Below are 21,677 nucleotides of genomic sequence, written 5' to 3'. Positions count from 1 at the left end.
AAAAAAAAAAAAAAAAAAAAAAAGCAGAGCGGAGAGGGGGACAGGGAACGGAGACGAAAACTCACATGGGGCCAACCAGCAACCAGAACTCTAAAAGTCCGCCCTCCAGCGGTGCCGCACGTCCGTCGCTGGAGGAGGAGGAGGAGGTGAAAGCCAAAGCAGAGCTCGAGAGGTGGTGGCTGGGGCTGGATGTCTTTCGAAAAATTTTCCAGAACCTCGGGTGTCCCACCCATTCAGCTCGGTCGGGGGCGGCAGGGGAATCGGTCTCCACAGTCCTCTACACCACCCCTTCACGCTCAGTCCAGTGCCACTGCCTCAGAGCTCAGTGGTGACTGGGCCGTCCTGGTGAGAGGTTGTGGCTGCTGCCGGTTGGCTGGCTGGCTTCCTCGCTGAGCACGTCCAGAACAATTCTCGCGCGAATGTAAACACGGATAAACATCACTGCAAAAAAACTTCAGTCTTTCCGGTAGTGATAATTTTTCGCTTGAATATTCAAAGCCTTCGACTTTCTCCCCGTTTTCGTGAACATCTTGTTGCTTTGGAGTTGAATGCTAATTTACTAAAGTGTTGAGAGAGAGAGAGAGCGAAAGAAAAAAAAGAGAGTGGCCTGTCCCACGCACTTTTATTACCGAAGGAAAAGATTCGTGGTTTCCCCGAGATGTTACTCGCTTTTTCCTTCCTACACGACTGAGAGAGAAATGCAGAGCGGAGTTAGAGGGACACGCGGTAAGTTGCTTTCCTGCTTTCCTTCTTTTTCCCTTTATATAATTCTTGAATGAAATGGGAGTATATAAGGCAGAAAATAACCCCAAATTATGGAATCAAAGTTTCCGTATACTTCAGGCTACACTTTTTGTCTTACTTGATGTACAAATGTTTCATACAAGATCGTATGCATAAAACATATATATATATATATATATATATATATATATATATATATATATATATATATATATATATGTGTATATATATATATATATATATATATATACTATATATATATATAATATATATATATATATATATATACATATATATATATAATATCTATATTATATTATATACACACACACACACATAATATATTATATATATATATATATATCATATATATATATAATATATATATGTATATATATATATATATATAATATATATATGGTATATATATATATATATATATTATATCTAATATATATATATATATATATTTTTTATATTACTACCATTCTGCTACCATGGTTGGCTCGAAGGATATTAAGACAAGTGCTTTTTTCAACGTCTAAATGGTGGATGAACCCTCTGGATATAAAGTTCCAAAACTTAAACCCACTTCATAAACCTAAAAAGAAGTCTCATAAGCATCACATCGGGGAAACCCGACCCCCCCCCCCCCCACCTTTTCACAATGAAATATAAACCTCTATATTAAGGCGCTTCCATGCCCTACCTCTACTAGATCTTGCTAGATCTCATCTACTGCTCTCTTCTGAGATATAAGACTTATAAAATCATTTCATTAACTTTATCTCAACCTTAACTTCTATGTTTTTTTCATTCTCATTCAACCCTCCAGGCCCAAAGTCTAGAATGGAGTGGGCTGCTGTGCGCCACCTATTACTTATTACGTGTATGGTGTGTGAAATAGCTATATTGTTGCAGGAGCTTCGGATTCAGCTTCCTCAAAAATACAATGCGCAACTGGAATACAATACTTACAAGCTCTGGAATAAGATTAGCAGAGGTTTCAATATCAGGAGAGGGATCTTCCAGGGCGACTCACGATTTCGCAGTTAGGCACGAAAGTAGTGTGACCTGTGTCTCGTCCTTTCGTCTTTATTTGGTAAATGACTCAGTGCTATATATATATATATATATATATATATATATATATATATATATATATATATATATATATATATATGTATATATATGTATATATATATATATATTATATATATATATATATATATATATATATATATATATATGTGCATATATGTATATATGTGTATATATATATTATATATGTTATATATATATTTATATATATATATATATATATATATATTATATATATATATATATATATTCAGGCTTCCTATCCCCCAACAACCAAAGTAGTTTAAGCCCCTACCCTTCCGCCCAAGCAATCAAAAAAAAAAAAAAGAAAAAAAAAAAAAAGGGGGATGCAAACTATTATCCGGAAGATTAACTAAGCAATTCTCACATGCGGTTTAGTCAATAAATTCAGTGTTAAAAACATGGAAGCCTAGTTTACCCTTGCAACTGGAAGTTAAAAGCAGTTCAGCTCAGGAGAGAGAGAGAGAGATAAAAAAGAGAGAGGAATCGAGAGAGAGAGAGAGAGAGAAGAGAGGAGAGAGAGAGAGAGGTAAAGGTTGATGGCAATGCAATTGAGGATGTTGCAGCCGCTTCTGTTGCATGTGTGAGAGAATATTTTCCTCATTTGGAGCTGTTGCATCAAAACTTCGAAATACGCCGTCATTGGTGAAGGCTGCAATCTATGTTTTTAAATTTTTTTCTTTTTTTCTAAAAAATATATATATATATAATATATATATTCTATATATATTATATATATAATATATATATATTCTAGATATATATAGATATATTATATATATATATAATGGGGAGGAGATTTATATAATATAAATCACATTAACTAGATTTCAATTGTATCTCTTTCTGTCAAATACATGTAGTCATCTGACAGATACATTGTATTGAATGCAAATGCATTTAAATTATAAACATTGCACCCATGCCATATAAAAAAGTGATTAAGTCATACATTTATTATCATAAGTATTTTGCCTATCGAAGAATAATGAAAGGAAAAACAAGAGGGTACAGAAAGAATAATAAGGTTTTCGAAGGGGACGAGAAAACAATTTATAGCAAGAAATATTCCTCCCACCAAAAACTGACATTTCAATGATTTCATCCACTCAACATAGTTATTCGTCCTGACAAAGATTCTTTAGGCTGGAGATCTTTTAACTACAGAAGTTTTTAAGATGCAGTGGGGAAAAACGCAAAAACTTTAAGAGTCTAAATTGACCAGTGACCTCCAAAAATAGGTCAATGTTAAAACAAATTGCTCAAGGAAATGATTCACAATAACACTCCTTCAAAATTAATTTTTTATACAAATAGAGAAGCCAGGGATTATAATAATCCAGTAATCAAAATAATGCATACATAACAAAAAATCAGCCTTTAAATAGACCTTTGACCTTCAAAAAATAGGTCAAGGTAGAAAAAAGAAAAATAATATGCGAGAAAATTATTCAAAATACCACCCCCTCAAAATGAAAAAATTCTATGATATTAGAGGAGACAGGGGATTGATAACATTATGAGTTATATAAAATAATACATACAAACATACGAATAGACTCAGATCCTCAGGACCAGAGACCAATAACCACGATAGTTTTCGCGAATCTGGAGAAAAAGAAAACGCAAAAGGTTTGGCCTCCTTTAAACTGACCTGAGATAAGAAAAAATAAGGTAGGTCAAGGAGAGAGAGAGAGAGAGAGAGAGAGAGAGAGAGAGAGAGAGAGAGAGAGAGAGAGAGAGAGAGAGAGAGTAACAGTACGGGTCCCCAAAGTAAAAAAAAAAAAGGAGAGAAAAAAGTTGGTGAAAGTAAAAGAAAAATTAAAGGAGAGAGAGAGAGAGAGAGAGAGAGAGAGAGAGAGAGAGAGAGAGAGGAGAGAGAGAGAGAGAGAATCAAAATAAAAAAAGGAGAGAAAAAGTTGAACGTAAAAAAAGAAACGCCAGAGAGAGAGAGAGAGAGAGAGAGAGAGAGAGAGAGAGAGAGAGAGAGAAAGTAGGTCAAAATAAAAAAAGGAAAGAAAAAAGTTGGTCAAGATAAAAAAAAATAAAGTCGAGAGAGAGAGAGAGAGAGAGAGAGAGAGAGAGAGAGAGAGAGAGAGAGAGAGAGAGAATTTAGGCCAAGTGCTGGCACCTGTGAGGGCCATTCATTCAGCGCTGAAAGGCAAACTGACAGTAAAAAGGCTTGAAAAGTGTAACAGGAGGAAAACCTCAAAGCAGTTGCTCTATGAAACAATCGTGGAAAATCAGATGGGAGAAGAGATATGAACGGAAGTACAATAAAAAGGAATGGAAGAGGTTTGCAGCTAGTAGTCGAAGGGATGTTGCTAAGACCCTTAAGTAATGCCTACAGCGCACTACGTGAGGTACACTGACGGCACTGCCCTACTTCCGGCCTGTTAATGCGAAATTGATGATTCCGAATACATTTCATTTCGAAGATGAAAGGTTTTTTTTTTCATCAAATTCCCATACCGTCCCCACCCCAGCCACCGCCCCCGCCCCCGCCCCTCCCCTTTTCTGTAACTAATTACACTTTCAGGTTCTCCAAATACGATCATCTGAAACCACCGACAAATTCTGAAATGATCGTCTGTTGACGTTGATGTCACTTTAGATCTGCATAAGCAAACATATATAAGGAATCTTGGTATACACTTTTTTTTTCTTTTCAGTAACGATTTCCTTCAACTTCATTCTTGAAAGAGGACACAACGAGACCCTGCTGACGTCTGCAAATAACTTTTGGGGTTATCTGATAACGTCAGTGGGCAAGTTATGATGTTATTAAGAGACCGAAAGTATGAACTTGGAAAGAAAAAAAATCCCATACGAAAACATCTTCAATTTCACCAGTTTCCAACTATAAACTGGAAATGAAAATCTCAGTGGGGGGGGGGAGGGGGGTGGGGGGAGGGGGAGGGGGAGGGGGCCGTGGGGAGGTGAATTGGGGTGTGGGGAGGGGTGGGGGAATAAGAGTACGAAAAAGGAAAGGAAATTTAGAGGGAAAAAGCATAACCTCAATAAAAAAACGCTCCGTTTATGAATGAATTGACTATTCTGCCTATTATTTTCCTGTGGTATTCGCTTATGTATACATATATGTATGCATGTATGTGTATATAATATATATAATATATATATATATTATATATATATAGATATATATATATATATATGTATATATATATATATATGTCATATATATACATATAGTATATATAATATATCTATATATAAATATATATATATATATATAATATAGGATGTTATATATATATATATATATATGTATATAATATATACTATATATTCTATATATAATAATATATATATATATTATTATAATCGATAGAATAAATAATAATAATAATAATAATAATAATAATAATAATAATAATAATAATCAATAATAAGAAGAAGAAGAAGAAGAAGAAGAAGAAGAAATAATAGCAATAAAAATAAGAAAAAATAATAACAACATAAGAAGCAGAAGAATTAGTATGATTCTTTGCTTCAGCAGAAAACGGAAAATATGCAACCGAAAAAAAAAAAAAACTGCTAGACGAGACTTTAATATATCTTCCACACAGTAGTATGTACGACACATCCAGACGAGGGAACAAATCCGTCCATTGAAAATGGGGGGAAAAGCGACTTTCCCATCATCCTCCTTCTCAGGCTTGCAAGCTGACTTCCTGACCGCAATTCAGCAATGAAAAAACTTCGCCCCCGCGAAGTGGCAGGCGGTTGTGACAAACTTCCGATAACTTCTGCTCTGCTCTGCTCTGCTCTGCTCTTCCCGAACGAAACCTGGGATAGAAAAGCTGCAAGAAAAAAAAAAAAAAAAAAAAAGCTGCTTCCTTCCTGTTCCGTTCTTTGTTACAGACAAAACGCCTTGATTTTTAGGATGGCCCGTCTGCTCAGAATAGCTTTTTAGGTCGTCCCATCTGCACAGATCTGTAGGTTGGCAAGATGGAAGAAAGAGAATATGAACGGACGTGCAGTAAAAGGAATGAAAGGGGTTGCAGCTAGAGACCGAATGGGACGCTGCATAGATCCTTGAGTAACGCACTAACCCCCCTACGGGGATGTTTGTTTGTTTTATGGTGTTTTTACGTTGCATGAAACCAGTGGTTATTCAGCAACGGGACCAAAGGCTTTACGTGACTTCCGAACCACGTCCAGAGTGAACTTCTATCAGCAGAAATACACATCTCTGACCCCCTCAATGGAAAGCCCGAGAATCGAACTCGCGGCCACCGAGGCGGCAGGCAAAGACCATACCAACCACGCCACTGAGGCGCTCCCTACACGGGGATGGGTGATATAAAATGAATCACGTGCTAGAGTGATTATAATCACGTTCAGTCAAGAGAATTCCCACTCAGGCCCCTTCACAGTCCGAAGAGTGAGGCCATGAGATTTTAATGACGGGGGTGGGGGGGGGGGGGGGGGGGGGGGGGGGGGGGAATTGAACACATTTTTACCACCCCTTTGCTATTTGCATACGAAATGTGGGGTCCCCCGCGACGCGTGAAAAAAAAAAAAAAAAACCCCCCCCCCCCAAAAAAAAAAAAAAAAAAAAAAAAAACTCGAATTCTGTTAGCTCCTCCCGCGAGGAAATTGAAAGTGGAGTGGAAAAGAAGTGGGAAGGAAATGTAAGAGAAATGTAAGAGAGGAATAATTAAGAGACAAAAAGGGAATTTACAAAAGGAAGTTTTACGCTCCCGAAGCAGAACTCTGACATTTTCTCCAGTTTATGCTAAATGACTTTCATGGGAATTTTCCTTTGTATTTTGAAGAATTTTAAAATGTTTTTTTTCCTGAGTGATGCTATATTTTGAATTGAATTGAACATAGTATTTAGGACAAAGGCCACGCACTGGGACCTATGTCGTCATTCAGTACTGAAACGGAAACTGAGAGTTCAAAGGTCTTAAAGGTATACCAGATGGAAGAAAGAAAATATGAAAGGAGGTACAGTAAAAGTAATGAAAGGGGTTGGCGGCAGCTAGAGGCTTAAGGAAGGCACGCTGCAAAGAACCTTAAGTAATGCCTACAGTGCACCCCTACGGTGCGCTGTATTTCGACTTTTACTGTACCTCCGTTCATATTCTCTTTCTTCCATCTTACTTTCCATCCTCTCCTAACAATTGTTCCGACATTATTTTCAGCGCTGAATGATCTCATAGGTCCCTGAATTTGGCCTCTGGCCTAGATTTTCTATTCAAATTCCAATTCGTGGGTGTTAATGCCGTCAGCTCACCTCACTCGGTGCACTGTAGGCAATGCTACTACAGAATCTTGTAGTAGCAGTCGTAGGTACGTTGCACCTGTGGCAAATTGTAATTTACCAGTGTTTCGTATGTCCTGTGGGACGATTTTCAATGAAAGCTCTCTCTCTCTCTCTCTCTTTCCCCCCCTCTCTCTCTCTCTCTCTCTCTCTCTCTCTCTCTCTCTCTGTGACCTGCTTTTTCTCTCTCTCGTCTCTGTGACGCTGCTTTTTTCGGTCTTAGTAAAAATTTATTCCTGCAAAATGGACGAAGAAAATATTACAGCGAGTTAACCACTTGACAAATATCACATATAAACTGCTTTAATAAGATTAATAACAGCAAATCACGACTTCGAACATCTGTGTGAAAACTTATCACGATACGTAATAATCATGATTAACTTTTTTTTTAACTTTAGCGTTGAAATTTAATCACTAAAATCTGGATGAACAGTGAACTAACAAGTAACTAAAGTACCCAAATCATTATGGAGTTGATAAGAATCATGCATTACGAACCCAGCAATAATAATAATAATAATAATAATAATAATAATAATAATAATAATAATAATAATAATAATAATAATAAAACATTTATTCAAGGTAGGCCTATGTAAAAAAATAAGTTCCTTTTTGCAAGCAGGAAAGAATACGCGGGTAACACAGCATAATACTTTTCCCGCCTTTTTTGCCGTCAAGCGGAAGGGGGATGGGGAGACGCCTCTTCATGAAATAAATTCGCTCGTTTTCATACCGAACTAACTGGGCCATTAATCGGAAAGCGTAGTGTTTGCATTCTCACCAACCAGTAAACACTACGAAGCTCCAAAGGAGATTTACTTCCTCCCTCCCTCCCACCTGCCCGCCCTTCTCTCTCTCTCTCTCTCTCTCTCCACACACACACACACATCTGAACACAAACGATTTGTAACTTCACGGGGAGTGAGTCTACTCTCTATCTCTCAGCTGAACACACTCGCCATACGTTACTTTAACTTACTTTTCACAACGAGTCTGTTTTGTTCTTCTATATCTCTAAAAGTTATGGTTTAACACAAAAATTCAAGGCTAATCTGGGGTCTATGCGAACGGAAAACGAGGTAATGGGAAATATACGCAGAGCTGGGCACATACCTGTCCGGATCTCTCTAGTCTCTTTCAAAGTAAGTGTGTGAGAGTGATACAAAGAAAACGGAGAAAACGAGTTACATCAATTTCTGGGGAAAACGAAAACATACAAAAACTTCCCAGGGGACTACGTAAATGCAGTTTAAAAAATAAAATACTTAAAGTTTCGCATTCTTAGAAGTACACCAAAAAAAATCTAGATTTACACATTATGAGGAGAATATATCAAATTAATCTTTCCACCTTTCCCCAATCCAAAATAAACTTGGATAATATGCCACTGCCCGCAATTTACTGCCTATCCCAAATAAGACATGAAAACCCCAAATTTCATAAGTGCCAAAAGTGGATATTTGGAACATTAAGCCATTTATCTTAAGAGGGACAAATGTTGCATCAGAAACAATCATTAATATTCATTGTAATAGAGCAGGAACAGGTTAAAAAAAAAAAAAAGTAGGTTGTTCTGTAGGAATGTTCCATTTGAGGTACGATATGTTTTCCCTGTTATGTGTATCTCTTTGCACGGGGTTCGGGAAAAGACAAGTCAGTTCCCGCTCATCCCTTGATCTGTAATCAACTCATGTACATTAAAGGAATCAACTGGTCCCGAGTATGTCTCAACCTGCTTACATGGCGCAGTGATTCTCGTTCCAAAGCAGGACCTACAAGATGCTGAGACGAGGCCATCACAACACACCCAGGGGCACAGCAAGACGTTCCCCCAGGGGCACTGCAAGCAGGAATGCAACACCGGCACGCCGGCACCACGAGGGACAGACTTGTTACAGGCTTTGGTTGGCCTCATGGCACAAGGAAGACCACATGGTTCAGCCTCGGCAGGTGTTAGGGCGATGTGCCCTGAGAAGTGTAGCTATGAGATGACACAAAGCAGTTTTCGAGAATGGTGTCGCTCTATGAGTGATTGGTCTGGCCTTAGGAAACGTCTCAGGAGAGAATGCACTTATCAGTATCCGGTTAAACTGCGATGAGAAGTTAAGGATGACTATAGATGCAACGCACTCAGAGGTTCAGTGGAACTCATTAACGACCTCTGAGGCATTCGACAGACTGGAGGAGATCACGACGAAGTCTGTGAATAAGGCAGTGGCCATGGGACAAGTTTTTTCTCGGCGCAACAAGGCGATCAAGAAACCGCGAAATCTTTTGTGCATAGGTGCCAACAATTGGCCTTAGATTGTGGTTTAGTAGTGTCCCCATTGTCGAGCTGATCTGAATGATTTTGTGTTAGTTCAGCGGATAACAAGTGGTTTAAGCAGTGTGGACTTAAGCAAGAGATCCTACAGGATCATGAGGTTTTCAATACTGTGCAGAAATTGTTACTAAATGTGAAATTTATGAATCTGCAGAAAAGGATAGTATTAGCGCTCGTGGAAGGGCAACGTAGCTAGTTTGGTTAAAGGTAAAAGGGGATGAGATAGGCTTAGGCCTAGTTGAAAGTGGATTAGAAGGTGAAAGTAAAATTAATTGCTAGCTATAGGTCTAATAATAGTGACAAGGGACACGGCCGTGGCCGTAGTAGCTCGAAACCTACTGGTAACAGTAAGTCAGATACCAGGTGTAAAAAGTGTGGTGGTCGTTCTCATTGGCAGGGAAAATGTCCTGCTGATAATGTTAACTGTTTTCAGTGTGGTATTGTGGGGCACTTTGCTAAAATTCTGTTGTCCAAGGGGGGCAACAGCCCGCCGAAAACGGCGCCTATTGTGGACGCGTCTGTTACGTCATGCACTGTTGCCTATCCACCTGCGGACAATCGCCAGGTAGGCCTATGTGCGGCAGTGGGGAAACTGCCGATGGTGAAAATAAAGGTTAAGCATGAGTTTTCATGTGAGTGTGTCGTTGTTGAAGGCTGTTCCAGACACTGGGGCAGAAGTGTGTATAGTAGGGGTAGATTTGTTACCAAAATTGGGTTTGAAGGTACCTAATCTCTCTCGGTGTAATGTCATTGTAAATCACGCAGGGGAGAAGTCATTGAGAATATATGGGTCTGTTGATATGCTAATAGAATTGGGTGATAAATCAGTGAGCACTAGTGTTATCGTTGTGCAAGGTGCTACCCGTTTTTTATGATGTCTTTAGGAGTGTGTAATCACTAGGTCTAGTGCATACAAAGTTTCCCCATCATACTGTCGCTACCGTGAATGACGTCACTCGGAAAACCCTCTGCGTCGACTAACCCCCGCCAAACGCCTGAAGAAAACGTTTCTCACACGGGTAGGGGGTGGTGGTCGTCAGCGCGAGATGCCACACGCTTGCCACAGAGGAGAATGTCCCTAGGCTGAGGGACTGGCCTACTGCAACGTTTTGCGAAGACTACGTTCAACGTTTCAAGAAACCCTCTGCCAATGATGAAAGGAGCCCCTCACCACATTCACCTGAGGGAAGGTGCCATCCCCTATGCGTGTCATACACCTATACCAGTTCCTAAGCATTGGGAGGCCGATGTTAAGGCTCAGCTCGACGAAGATGTCAAATTAGGAGTAATTAGGGAGGTCCCTGCTGGTACAGCTACGGACTGGTGTGCGAGGATGGTAGTGGTAGCAAAGAAAAATGGTAAACCACGGAGGACCGTGGACTATCAAGAGCTGAATAAGAATGCAAACGAGAAACGCATCACACATTGGCTCCTTTTGACATGGTCGGGTGTGCCACTTCGTACATATAAGACTGTAGTTGATGCCTATGCCAGATTCCACCAGGTGCCATTAGATGAGGAGAGCCGACAGTTGACAACGTTTATTACCCACCCCATCTGGGGGAGATACCAGTATTGTCGAACACCTATGGGTCATTGCGCGGCCCCCGATGCATACACGAAAAGGTTCGATGACGTTATTATTGATGTACACAGAAAGTACAAGTGCATAGATGACGTGTTGTTATATGACGACAGTGTTGAGGGAGCCTTTTGGCATACTTATGATTTTTTGCAATTATGTGGAGATAATGGTATTACGCTGAATCCGGATAAATTCCGATTTTGTCAAAGACAGGTAGAGTTTGTGGGGTACGAACTTGATTGGGATAATTATAGACCTTTCTAATGAGCGTTATGAGTGCCATTAAGAAACTTCCCCATGCCTGCAAGCCCAACTATCACGGATATAAGATCTTTGGTTTGGACTTGTGAACCAAATTGCACCTTTTCGTGGGCCTGTAGCACCGGTAATGGAACCATTCAGGGATCTTCTCAAGAAATCCCCCTCCCCCCATCGGAAAGTTTATTGGGACCAACGCCTTCAAACAGTTTTGTTGCAGCCCGGGACAGCATTTGCAAGATGTTGGGCGACGGACGACATATTATGATAAGACAAGGCGCACTGCTGTTGTTACCGATTGGTGCAGAGAAGGAATGGGATTTGTTATATTGCAACAATATTGCAATTGCGAGGATCTCAATGCCCCTTTTTGTTGTAAGGGGGATGGAAACTGGCAATTATGTGGCAGCAGGCAGGCACCTGACGGAGGCGGAGGCCGGCTATGCCGTCATTGAGGGGGAAGCGGCTGCAGTAGTATGGTGCCTTAGGAAATCGAGATTGTTTTTATTGGGATGCCCGAATTTCATTTTAATCACGGACCATAGACCTTTTGGTAAAACTCTTTGGGGATAGGAGCCTAAAAAGACATTGCAAACCCGAGACTACTAAGGTTGAAGGAGAAAACTATGCAATATAGTTTTGCCATAAGATATTTTGCCGGGGAAGAAGAATTCGGCAGCCGATACGTTATCAAGATACCAGTGATTCGCAGTGAAACTACCGTCAAAGACGAAGAAGAGGAGGAACTTATGAACGAAGTTTGTATTGCCTCCATGACGTCATCGCTGGCGGATGACGTCATTACTATGGACTGGGCTACCATGAGGGGGGAAGCAGAGGAAGGATCCTGATTATTTACTATTGCAGCGACGTGTCAGCGAAGAGGGTTGGCCGTCGTCAAGGTCTCAAGTGGAGCCCTGCCTAAAACTTTTTTTTTCAATGTACGTGATAGGCTGAGTGTCATTGAAGGATTAGTCACATATGCATATACGAGGGGCATGTTCGTCTGGTAGTTCCGGAGGCACTACGTTTACAAGCATTTGCAACCAATTTTACATTCAGGTCATCAATCAACTGATCCATGATCAGAAGAGCACGACAGGCAGTTTATTGGCCTGGGATTGAGGGTGACTTGGCAAATTATAGGGCACAGTGTCATGATTGCAACGTTGCGGCACCTTCGCAACAAAGGGAAAGTATTATATACACTCCCCCTCCCGAATACCGTTTCAGAGAAACTGTTGCAGATTTATTTCAAGTAGCAGGGAGGCAGTATATGGTCTACGCCGATCGACTGACTGATGGATGGAAATTTATTTCTTCGCTAACGGAACTACATCCGCGAGATTGATCCCAGTTTTTAGAAGATATTTTATTGCAGTGGGGAGCACCTGAAGAAATATCAGTGGACGAGGGCACGAATCTAACGAGCATGGAAATGAGACATTTCTTTGGTAAGTGGGGGGTATCTATGAGAGTGTCGTCTGCTCATTACCCCCAGTCCAACGGGCGGGCAGAAGCTGCTGTGCGCACCGCCAAACGAACATTAATGGGCAATACTCTACCTGATGGAGGGCTAGACAATGACAAGGTAGCTCAGGCGATATTGCAGTATAGAAATACACCATTACGTGGTATAGATAAGTCTCCTGCACAGCTGGCCATGGGTCGCCAACTTCGAGATTCGTGCCAATGTTAAAAAGTTATCATTTCGTCACCGAGCATTGGTCGGAAATCTTGTCCGCAAGAGAGAGGGAAAGAAGCGTTGTTGAGCAACGAATATCATCCAAGTATAATGAGAAAGCCAAGGATCTTTCCTACTACAAATAGGGGAGAGGGTAGCTATCCAGGATGCGACTACACGAGCCTGGAATAGAAGCGGGGTGTTTATTGAAAAGAATAGATACCGCAATATCGCATAAGGTTAGACGAGCGGAAGAATTTCGACAAGAAATCGCAAGCATTTGAGATCCCTATCCCACACCACCTGAGGGAGAACCTACTCCACCGCCTCGGGGGCAGGCTGGCCCTGTACCCACCCAGGAGAGAAGTAGCACTAGGGTACGTCGTCCCCCGCAATGGCACGATGATTATATTACAGAGTAATTCATTTTAGTTGTGTTTAATAAATATCCCCTAAACATGTCAAGTTTTGTGCATGTACTTTAATCCTGATTAGTTGGGTTTAATAAGTGTTCCTCTTGTCATGTTTACCATTTATGTATGTTCCAGCGCTGTGTCCGAAGGACTATCTTTATTATAGCTGAATTCTCTTTACTTCATATGTTACTACCTTACCAGTTTTATTATTTTTGCAACTAAAAGGGAGAAATCTATACTTATGTTTTAAATATCTATGTTTGCTTTGAATGGGGAGCTTTGATCTTAAAGGGGAGGTGTAGGAAGGTTCCATTTGAGGTACGATATGTTTTCCCTGTTATGTGTATCTCTTTGCACGGGGTTCGGGAAAAGACAAGTCAGTTCCCGCTCATCCCTTGATCTGTAATCAACTCATGTACATTAAAGGAATCAACTGGTCCCGAGTATGTCTCAACCTGCTTACATGTTCAATATTACTTACCTTGAAAAGGCCACACCTGAAAAAGAAAGTTAAATATGTTGGATTAAAGCTTGTCTATACCTCAACATTTAATAAAAACCATTATTTATAGATATGGAATGCAAATTAATGCTATAAGAGGGACCTTACTCCATGGCAAAGAGTAAAATTTAATCTATGTACATATAACTTATTATAAATCCTCTTGAATCAATGAATTAACACTGATAATATAATACAAAATATGTTATTGTTATAATACAATTAAGTTTGTTCATACTTACCTGGCAGATATATATATAGCTGTATTCTCCGAAGTCCGACAGAATTTCAAAACTCGCGGCACACGCAGTGGGCGGCCAGGTGGTAGTACCCATTCCCGCCGCTGGGAGGCAGATATCAGGAACCATTCCCATTTTCTATTCATATTTATCAGTGCCACTGTCTCCTGAGGGGAGGTGGGTGGGCACTTAATTATATATATCTGCCAGTAAGTATGAACAAACTTAATTGTATTTATAACAATAACATTTTGTTCATGAAACTTACCTGGCAGATATATATAGCTGAATCCCACCTTCGGATGGTGGGAAGAGACAGAATAGGATTTGTAGGAAACTTAAATTAAGTAGATGATATACACCTTGGTTCCTCACCTGTTAGCAAAGTAGACTCCGTGATTACTGTCACTTCAGCCTGCTTGTGCTTAACCAGAGTTGCCAGCCAGGTGGAGACCTGTAGTGCTGGTGCGCTCTGGATGCTCTGTCAACGGGGACGTGACCTCAATGTGACAAGAGCATAGAGCCATACAATGAGGGCAACGAAGCAACTGACCACCACCTGACCAACTATCCAAGACCCCCTGAACACTAAGCTAAGAGATGGGAGGTCTTCACCAAAGCCTCACCACAACCAAAAAACACAACAACTAAAAACTAACCTAAACCTAACTAAGGGATAGGGAGAGAGCTACCTTCAGCCCCCAAGACTGTGTCTGCAGAAACGTATGGCCAAGAGAACAACAGTCCTCGTATATCGTTCTCACATCTCTCAAGTAGTGTGAGGCGAATACTGAATTGCTCCTCCAAAAGGTGGCGTCAAGGATGTCCTTGATCGACATGTTTCCGTTTGGAAGGCAAGCGAGGTTTTGGCTACAGCTCTGACCTCGTGGAGCTTTCACTCGCAAGAGGCTCAAATCGATCTGTGTGGAAGACGAATGAGCCTCTTTAATGACGTCCCTCAGAAAGAACGCCAAGGCGTTCTTGGATAATGGTATATCGGGTCGTTTAACTGAACACCAGAGATTATCTGAGGGACCTCGTACTTCTTTAGTCTTGTGGACATAAAACTTTAGAGCCCTGACAGGGCACAGGACTCTCTCAGGTTCTTGGCCCACAAGGCTTGTCATACCCTTGATTTCAAAGCTCCTTGGCCAAGGGTTCGACGGGTTTTCATTCTTTGCTAAGAAAAGTGGGTACTCAAAGAGCAGACAGCATGTCCCTTTGAAGCCCACTCGCTTTACAAATGGCCTGAATTTCGCTAACTCTCTTCGCCGTCGCCAGAGCAGTTAGGAAAAGAGCCTTCTTCGTCAAGTTCCTAAGAGATGCTTCATGTAGAGGTTCGAAAGGACTCGACATTAACAGTCTAAGGACTAAATCCAAGTTCCAAGAAGGAGGCCTCGCCTGAGGTATCTTGGATGTCTCAAAAGATCTCAGGAGATCGTGAAGATCCCTGTTATCAGACAGGTCTAGTCCTCTGTGTCGGAAGACTGCCGACAGCATACTCTTATATCCCTTGATGGTCGGGACAGCCAGCTTCTGTACATTTCTTAAAAATAGCAGGAATCGGCTATCTGGCTCACAGAGGTAGTGGAAGAGGAAATTCCCTCCTTTCTACACCATGCCCTGAAGGAAGCCACTTCGACTGGTAAACAGCTCTCGAGGACGTTCTCCTAGCATTGGCGATCGCCTTTGCAGCTGCTTTAGAAAAACCTCTCGCTCTGGCCAACTTTTCGATAGTCTGAAAGCAGTCAGACCCAGAGCGGAGAGTTTCGGTATATATTGCGGAAGTGGGGCTGTCTGAGTAGATCTTTCCTCCAGGGCAACGTCCTCGGAAAGTCTATGATGAAGGACATTACCTCCGTGAACCATTCCTTCGCGGGCCACATCGGGGCGATCAGGGTCAACCTCGTCCCCTCCGATGCCGCGAACTTCCTTACTACTTCCCCCATGATCTTGAATGGCGGGAAGGAAGGCATACAAGTCCAGGTTCGTCCAGTCCCAGAGCAGAGCGTCTATAGCGACTGCTCCCGGATCCAGCACAGGGGAGCAATAAAGAGGCAACCTCTTTGTTCTCGACGTCGCAAATAGGTCGACTAACGGACACCCCACAGTCTCCAGAGCTCTCGACAGACGTCCTGGTGCAACGCCTCCATTCCGTCGGCAGGATCTGATCTTGTCGGCTGAGAAGGTCTGTTTCTGACGTTCTGGACTCCTGTGATAAATCTCGTCAGGATCCTTCCTTCTCGCATCTGCCCACAGCAGAATCTCCCTCGCTAAATAAAAAAGAGGACGGGAGTGTGTACCTCCCTGCTTCTTTAGGTACGCCAGGGCTGTGGTGTTGTCCGAGTTGACTTGGACTACTTGCTCTGCAACCTTTTGTTGGAAGAACTGTAGCGCCAGAAAAACCGCCGCTAGTTCCTTTACATTGATGTGCCAGGACACCTGTTCCCCCCTCCAGGTGCCTGACACTTCCTCCCCTCCCAGTGTTGCTCCCCATCCCGACACCGAGGCATCGGAAAACAACACTAGGTCTGGGCTCAGAAGCTTTAGGGACAACCCCTCCCGAAACTTCCGAGGATCTAACCACCATCTTAGATGGTTCTTCACCGATCTGGTGATGAAAAGGGTCGCATTCAGATCCTCTCTGACTCTCCATTCGTCTGCTAAGAAAAACTGGAGAGGTCTGAGGTGTAGTCTTCCCAGGGAAACAAACTTTTCCAGCGAGGAAATGGTCCCCAGCTGACTCATCCACTCCCTCGCCGAGCAAGCTTCCTTCCCCAGGAAGGCCGAAACTCTCTCTAAGCCTTGCAGCTGTCGTTCCTGGGACGGAAACGCTCGAAAAGCCACCCTGAATCCATCTGAATCCCCATATAACCACGATGGACTGTGTTGGGGTCAAGATGCGACTTTTTCGAGGTTGACCAGTAAAGTCCCAGGGAACTTCGCCAAGGCCCAACGTGAAGTGAAGGTCTTCAGACACCTTTCGTTCTGACGATGCTCTGATCAGCCAATCGTCGAGATAGGGAGGGACTCTTATTCCTGCAGAATGTAACCACTCCGCTACGTTTTTCATGAGCATGGTAAATACCATCGGAGCCGGCTTAAACCGAAACAAAGAGCTCGGAAATTGCCAAACTTTGTCCCTTAGCATAAACCTCAGAAACTTTCTTGAAAGAGGGTGGATAGGCACGTGAAAGTATGCGTCCTGTAGGTCCAAGGACACCATCCAGTCGCCCGGTCTTAAGGCTCCTAGAACCGACTGAGGTGTTTCCATCTTGAATTTTTTCTTTTCTACGAAAAAATTCAGGCTGCTTACGTCCAAGACTGGACGCCACCCCGACGACTGCTTTGGTACCAGGAAAAGTCTGTTGTAATATCCTGGTGACCCCAGGTCTAAGACCTGCTCCACTGCTCTTTTCTTGATCATTGATCCAAAAGATCTAAAAGAACCTGATGTTTCTCCCTTGATACGACGGGGAAAGATCTCTGGGAGTCGGTAGAAAGAGGAGGGAGGTCCACAAAGGGATCTTGTACCCCTGTTCCACTATCTTGAGGGACCACGCATCTGTATCTCTCTCTCATCCACGCCCCCGCAAAGAACTTTAGCCTGGCTCTGACCGGCAACTGAAGGACTTTCTTCTCACTTAGAGGATTTAGGTTTGAAGGAACTCTTCCTCTTGCAAGTCCTCTCCCTCGAGGAGCAGCTCTCGAGGGAGGAGCGCTACGAAACGGGTTTAACCTTCCTAGGAGGTCGTCCAGACGACGACGTGGTAGGGACTGCGGGACGTCTTGAAGACTAGGCCAAGAGGTCCTGGGTAGCCTTCTCTTGTAGGCTCACTGCCAGGTCCCTTACCATAGCCTGGGGGAAGAGATGGCTCGAAAGAGGTGCAAAGAGAAGCTCTGCTTTCTGCGATGCAGAAACAGACCTAGCTGTAAAATTGCAGAAAAGCGCTCTCTTCTTGAGGAAAGCAGTGCCGAAATGAGACACTAACTCTTCCGAACCATCCCTGACGGCCTTGTCCATGCATGACAACACATTGGACAGCTCCCCAGACTCAAAGAAATCAGGACTTCCTAGATTGAAAGATCCAGGACTGCCTAGGCACCAGTTCTAGGAGTTAAAGACTTCCAGAGTCTTCAACAGACCTTTCATGTGATGGTCAATCTCCGTTGGTGTCCATGAAATCTTAGCGGACGATAAAAGGGATCTCTTCTGGGCGTCTACCAGACAAGCAAAGTCCCCTTGGGAAGACGACGGGATCTTAACTCCTACTTCAGCTTTGGTCTCATACCAAATGCCGCCTTTCCCACTGAGTCTTGAAGGAGGAAGGGCGAAAGTCGACTTGCCCTGATCCTTCCGACGTTCCATCCAATCCTGCAACTTCTTGAAGGCTCTCTTAGTGGACAAGGAAGTCTTCATCTCCACCACTTCCGAAACCTTGCACGACTTCGAAGACGAAAACTGAGAGGGTGGAGACTTAGGAGCTGCAGGCTGGAACTTCTCACCAAACGAAGAACGTAAAAGACGAACCAGCACCTTGTAGTCGGAAACCGACGAAACTGACGGCTGTTCTTCCTCCACTGAGTCCGCCAGACTACTAAGCTCTCCTTCCTCCCGAAGAGGCAAAGGAGATTGAACCTCTGGAGAGGGCGTGCGCCCAACGGGTCTAGCCTTCAACAAAGGCTTTCGAGGATGACTAATATCAGCCTCTTCAAAGCGACCGACCTTCTGTCGATCTTTAGAGCTCGAACCACGAAGAGCGTCCTGACCGCGCTGCGCGTCAAGAGAGGTTACTCTTAGTCTCCCTCGAGGAGCGTCCTTACGTTTCACGCTCAAGCGTCCAGCTTTCGCTTTCAAAGCGTCCTTCTGAGCGCTCTCGAAAGCCTTCTCCACAGGCAAAGCGTCAAGCACAACATCCCACCCACGAGCGTCTTCAAAAGCGTCCTGCCGAGCGTCCTCAAAAGCGTCCTCCAAGGCGTCCTGTCGAGCGTCCTCAAAGCGTCCTGACGTGCGGGCGGAGACAGACGAACAAAGGAGACGGAGAAGGAGACTGCCTCGTCCTCTTGACAGGCAGTTCTAGCGTCCACCTTCCTTCGTTTAGGCTCAACTGCTGCTGGGCGAGTCTTCCGAGCCATTTAAGGCCGACAATTGGTCTTGAAGCGACGCAAGAATACTCTTCGTTGGTGAAGAACCGAGAGGAGGTGAAGGGCTGCGCCTGCGAGAAGACGATGGGCGGGGGGACGCTCCTTCCTTCTCACAGGTACAGCAACCTGCCTCTCCGAGGCGCGAGAGAAGCGCTTCTCAGCGTCGTCCTCGGACGACGTCCTACCTCTCTTCTGTGGAGGAAACGCGTCATACGACGCAGGCGAAGACCGCAACGAGAGCGGAGAGAGAGACGTAAAGCGTCCTCCCTAGGAAAAGTCCTTTTCAACGGACGCGAGTCTCTCCGAGCGCTCCACCCCTTGCGCGGGGAGGGCGCCTCGGAGGACGAAAAAAACAGTCCTTAGGATGCGAGCCTGAGCACGGCTCCTTGGCAGCCTTGGGAAAGTAGCAACAGGTCCTGCCGAAGGGACGCCAGATCGGTGGGGAGCCCCCGTAACCCTCTTGCGGCTTTCGACATGCCCACTCCCTGAGTTCTGGGAGTCCGACAGAGGTCTAGACCTAGAGGCATTATGGGGCCGATCTGACGCCCCCTCCACAACACTAGGGGCACGATCACACACTTTACTCAAACCGTTTTCAAGGGCCAACACTTTGGACTCTAGAGTGCGTAATGACTCTAGAATCAGAGAAAGGCATTACCTTCTCCAGACACAGAACTAGGCCCTCAGGCAAAAACACATTAGGAGGTGAGCAATTCAAATTTTTACTGGTGTTAAAATAGGAGAAATGTTACTTCCCTTACCTTTCGTAGAAACCGCTCTTGGAGGAAGACCTCCTGTCCTATCGCGCTCCAACTTACGCCGATAGGATTCATACACCTTCCATTCATCCTCAGTCAAACTTTTGCATTCAATGCAACGATCAACCAGCAAACAAACATGCCCCCTACACCCCATACATACTGTGTGGGGGTCTACCGATGATTTCGGTAGCCTCACCTTGCAATCACTTCTCACACACACTCTGAAGCTCACTGAACTTGATCCCGACATCACGTTCATTTAAAAGCCAATCCAAAATCCAAAAACAGTCCACTATCGCGTATGCCAATCCAACAATCCAGAGTCAAAACCAAAAGTCAATCCAGATACTTATAACGAGTCAAATCCAAAAATCCTGGGTGGAGGTCTGTAAACAGGTGTTTACCGACCGGCGACAGAAAAAATATGAATAGAAAATGGGAATGGTTCCTGATATCCGCCTCCCAGCGGCGGGAATGGGTACTACCACCTGGCCAGACCCACTTGCGTGTGCCGCGAGTTTTGAAATTCTGTCGGACTTCGGAGAATACAGCTATATATATATCTGCCAGGTAAGTTTCATGAACAAAATCTATTTTTCTGTATGTAACTTCCACTGTAGCCACCAATACGGGGACAAACTTCTCTTTCTATTGGCCTGAAAAAATACCCAGAAAGAAGATACCCTGGTATGAGCTTTAGGATGGAATGCAACATGTTTTAGGGTTAGGACAATAATCTACAGGGAATTCCACTCAGGCAACTCTCTCTAGGAATTGTCCTCCATATACAACAGTAAACCCTAAACTATTTGCAGTCATAGGTCCAATGTGGTGTAAATATATCAAGTGCAGTCAGAGAAGTGACTAGCCTGGCCTAGGGTATGCTACCCTTAAATCCAATCATAATCCTAACTAGCCCATAAAAACACACTACTATGAGATTCAGGGTCTCTGTAACACGGTTTTTTGGACTTTGCTCCTTGTCATAGCATCGGATGTAGCTGTAAGTTGACATATGTATATTTTATAACCACACACAAATTTTGTCAGCATTATCAATAACCTAAACCCGATAGTTTTAATTTTTATAGAGTAAAAATGAACTAGCCGACGCCATGGCCAATGATTACGAGCCAAGAGTCGAAAAACATTCATTACGTAAGCAAGGTAAACACACTTTTTGACGAAATGTTGCCCCGCCCATCTACCAGACAGAAATTCCATCGGCTCTGAAACCCAAAGACTTTACGAATGGCAGAACGATACATAGCTGTGGGTAGGGTATCAGTGCTAGCGTAGTAATACTACTGTAGCAGTAGTGCCGCAACAGTATAGCAGTAATATAAATGAATTAAACGTTTAGGCCAACTGCTGGGATCCTTGAGGATCATTTAGCACTTCTTACAACTACTCGAGAAATTTGGTTTTATAGACAGATGTTAAATTTTCTAATCCAACAGTGCCCATGGTAGCCTTCAGTGTTATCCTGAATTATAACGAGGCGAAAGTGGGTGGAGCCTCATGAAGTCATCATTCTGATGATAATTATTGGTGAAGGTTTAAAGCCAATATGCGGTACCGGCTATTTTTTTTTTCAGT

At 43.2% G+C, this 21,677-nt stretch overlaps 1 protein-coding gene across 9 annotated transcripts in view; it reads left to right on the top strand.

Annotated features, from left to right (window-relative positions):
- The first annotated feature begins 340 nt into the window (after nucleotides 1-340).
- Nucleotides 341-21,677, top strand: part of LOC135196353 (glutamate receptor ionotropic, kainate 2-like) — a 358,070-nt gene continuing 336,733 nt past the window's right edge. For all 9 annotated transcript variants that reach the window (XR_010310392.1, XM_064223121.1, XM_064223122.1 and 6 more), the window contains exon 1: nucleotides 341-726. The gene's annotated coding sequence lies outside the window, so the exon portion shown is untranslated. The remainder of the gene's footprint in view (nucleotides 727-21,677) is intronic.

The sequence above is a fragment of the Macrobrachium nipponense genome, chromosome 17, assembly GCF_015104395.2.
Source record: "Macrobrachium nipponense isolate FS-2020 chromosome 17, ASM1510439v2, whole genome shotgun sequence".
Lineage (NCBI taxonomy): Eukaryota > Metazoa > Arthropoda > Malacostraca > Decapoda > Palaemonidae > Macrobrachium > Macrobrachium nipponense.
This window is presented reverse-complemented; position numbering and strand designations above follow the sequence as displayed.